This window comes from Humulus lupulus, chromosome 8 (genome assembly GCF_963169125.1).
Source record: "Humulus lupulus chromosome 8, drHumLupu1.1, whole genome shotgun sequence".
In the NCBI taxonomy this organism is placed as follows: Eukaryota; Viridiplantae; Streptophyta; class Magnoliopsida; order Rosales; family Cannabaceae; genus Humulus; species Humulus lupulus.
This window is the reverse complement of record NC_084800.1, coordinates 5,130,499-5,134,521: the sequence shown is the minus strand read 5'-3', so window position 1 is coordinate 5,134,521 and position 4,023 is coordinate 5,130,499. Positions and strand designations below refer to the sequence as shown.

Sequence of the window (4,023 nt, the reverse complement as noted above, 5' to 3'; positions counted from 1 at the left end):
AATAATAATGGTTTGTGTTTATATGCATTGATTTCAACAATACTAGAAAGATGAATAAATGTAAGACATAAGTTACTTTAGCTTCATCATTATTCCACTTAAATTAAACAAAGCAAACACTTAAAGAAATTTCCTTGATGTGATAAAATATAGATCCTTGATCTCTCTTCTCTTGGTATATATACTAATAATGAATGATCTCATAATATTACCTAATCAAATCCAAATCCAATTTTTTTTATTATGTTTTTACCATGCAATGCATGAAATCATCAAAATTTTGTAAAAAATAGGATCCAAATCACAATGAGTGATTTGGATTTTAAGATCCAATCAATCACATATATACCAACTAGAATGTGATTACCAAATTTAATGTAATAGTAAAATAATAAAATAATTCTAAATTTTTAATAGGACAAAGATATAAATTTTTGGTATCATATAATTTCACTCACATATATACTTAGTATCTTACTATCAAATTTTGTACACAACTTAAAACAATAATTAATATATAAGTATGCAAACATATGTAATCAATCCAAAAAAAAATAATATATACTAAATCGACTCTTTTGAGGCTCGTATTAAGCAAATTTTGTGATTAGTAGCAAAATTGAAATTCAACTTAATTATTAATTAGACGGTCAAATGTTAAATATCCGGATCACAAATTTATCATTGTGGCAGTTATCATTTTCATATTTCCACACAAAACTAAGTACAAAAAAATCTATAGAAAATCGGACAACATATCCCCTAATTTACTAGCCTAGCCATCTGTCACAATCAACACCAACATGTCAAACAAATCAAACAGCACACAGGTTTTCATCCATATATCACCGCAGCACACAAAATTATCAGAACCTACTTCACTAAGACATGCAAGTTCTCAATCTTCCATTATCACCGCAGCACACAGAATTCCCAGAACCTACTTCACTACGGATGAATATCTAAGATATTCAAACTGCACTAAGTACAAAAATATTTGACAGATATCTATAAATAAGAAGTCTTAACTCAACAAGGAAACTATTTTTTTTTATAATTCAAACTCAGATAAGCTCTAATAAAAATCTTTAAAATTTATGAAAGTAAAACTGCAATCAATTTCTAATTACATGAAACATGTTTGGTATTAATTACCTGTTCTACACCTTGAACTGAGGACCTTTCCTTTCTGAAAGCATCACCATGTTCAGCTTCAGCAGCTAAACTATCATGGACGTCCACATCATCCTATTAACAGTGGCAAACGTGAGAAGTAAAGGCAGTGAGAATATTTACAAAACCAATTCATAGTGCTTATAATAACAGACCAATTTCAAGCAAACAAATATTCTAAATGTTATTGCTGCAGTGCAGGAATAAAATCCACAATAGCATGAACTACTAAAAAAGACTCCAGCAATCAAAACCATCACACAAGAAAAAGAAATTGACAATTTATTCTTCCTTATGATACTACAACAAGTAGATGTAGCTGTTTTGCATATGCATATGTAGAAAGAAAAAATTCCAACACTGTACAACTTCTAGTTCTCGTGCTGCTCAAAATAATGAGTTAATGAAAGCATCAAAATATAAATTAGTAAAATATAGCCATGGCATGGTCCAAGATATTCCTATATTAATTATTTATAATTACACTTATTAATTTAGAGACGAGTAGTCTGTAGACCACAACAATAATTAAGGTAAATCAAATCATAAAGATTAGTTAAATATTAATTGAGTTTTGAGTATAGCTAAGCTAAGGAGGATTGAGTCCACTTAAGAAGCTATATGTGATTGTTTTACAGTAGTACTACTAGTTGTACATTTCAAGAAAAATTACATAATCCTCAACAAATTCATGTTATACAGTTACAAAGGAAGCCAAGATATGAATAACAACTAACATTTTGTGCACACAAGTTTCAAATTTTGACTAATATACAGTTTAAAGAGATTACTAATATGGCATGAAAAAGATCACTCATAAAGCCTCCATAGGACATTCCTATCCTTGCCGACATAACTCACTTAAAAATAATAAAATTGTTAATAGAGATTGAGTGTACCAAACTTCAATGGCGTGAAGTTTGCATTCTTAGGCTTCACTTTATTTTACCAATCCTTATTTATATTCTACATTTAGGATTGACTAATTTCTAAAATTACATTCACGTGAAGACAGATATTTCAGTACCAGATGTGTAGTTGAGTTGTGCTTAATTATACCTGTTCCATTTCCATACGAAATATCTAATACTTTGAGCTTTGCTCTCAGAATTTGCATGATCACCGCGAGTAATCCAAAATGCCCTTTCAGGTCTCCAATCTGAAAGTTTGCATTAAAATCAAATGAAGTTTGAAACTAATAAACATTAATTTGAAATCTAAGCTCAATTAATTAAACCAAATTTTGTAATCTTACAACTCAGAATTACTTTGGATACTTTAATTAATCTTTCATAAGCATTATTATTACAAGGGAGAGCCAATAATTTTGAAGAAAACTTTGATTTCATGAATATTCAATCACCTCACAACTTGAGCCTAAATGATGATTGAAAATTAATCAAATTCTTAAGTAATTCTTGTTATTATTACCTTCATGAATTTGGGAGCTCCAAAGTATTATTCTTGTTGAAGACGTCAATATATATAATCATTAAATAAGTTTTTAGAATAATGAAGTCAATATATATACCCATCTCCATCAAACCTGCACACAGAGCAAAGGAAACAAAACCAGTGTCCAAATCCGACACCTAATATACAAGTTAGTTTCAAATGATCAAGATGACAACACTCAATTCAAGAAGACTTTATTTTTATATAAAATACAAGGTTGTCTATTCAGTTACTAGTCCTAGGTTTACTAATTTTAGTAAGTTTGGTTAAGTCCCATGTATAATAACCAGATTAGTTTCTTATCTGTAGACTAGCATTTTACATTATTCAAAGTAAGAAAATCATTGAGAGAGTTTTGAAAGCTCAAGACTTGTTGTTACTCTTTTCTCTTTATTATTGCTTTCAGTTAAGTTAAATCTTTTGTTTCCAACTATCAGACAACCACCTAATAATAGTTTTACATCTGAACTAGTTAATTTATTTATTTATTCTGAAAAATTATTACGCTATGATTTTTCCAATAAGGAGGTTAAATGACAAAAAGAGAAATGTGACCCTTCGAAATAAAATAAACTAAGCTCAAAATCTATCAAAAATATGGTTTTCAAGAGACCAAAACGTGATGAATAAAATTATTAAAATACCTAAAACCAAAAACAGAAGCACACTGCGAAAACAGAGCAAAACTAAACAAGCACAATTGAGAACAAAACAGTCAGACATAGAGTTTATTTTCCATTTCTGTGACCTCATCCTCATCACCTAATAAAAATAGTATTACTTGAATATATAAATTCTTTATAGTTGAAAAATCGAGAGGGAAACACAATGATAGCATTTAATACAAACAAACACATTAAACAAATTAGAACCTTCTTCCTAATGTCAACAAACTTTATTTCTTTGTTATTCTATAGGTTCTGGATTCCAACTTCACCAATAGGCTCAATTAAATACAATACCAAGACAAAGAAGCAAATTCTTTCCAGTTAACAAGGTAGAGAAACACGAATCCATTATTACTCTATTTTAGTTCTAGTTAGTAATAATATCCCAACAAACAGTAAAGAAGGATAAGAATATGGAGAATGACATAGTGTAATAGCGTTATAAGGATTACAAAAAATATAAACAACATTTGGGGTTTTGGGAAAAAGCTATATTAAATGAGAAAAAAGAAAAAGACTTCAAGCAATGGCTTTGGCAGTGGCATTGCCTCCAAAACTTAAAAAATTGGTAACAACTTTTTTTCACTACCTATAATTTGATTAATACAACTTATAAAATGATCAAAAGAAAAGATGTGTAGATACCAGTGATATCCAGCTAGTGGAACAAACTTGAGACCAACTTGAAGAAACTCTCCATTTAAGCACTTCTGCATATGTATAGTAT

At 29.2% G+C, this 4,023-nt stretch overlaps 1 long non-coding RNA gene across 1 annotated transcript; it reads right to left on the bottom strand.

Annotated features, from left to right (window-relative positions):
• Nucleotides 1–1,800: 1,800 nt before the first annotated feature.
• On the bottom strand, nucleotides 1,801–4,023 carry LOC133794304 (uncharacterized). The gene is made up of 3 exons (XR_009875184.1): nucleotides 3,942–4,023; nucleotides 2,605–2,719; nucleotides 1,801–2,332 (listed from the first exon to the last, which is right to left on the bottom strand). It is a non-coding gene; the product is annotated as an uncharacterized LOC133794304 (long non-coding RNA).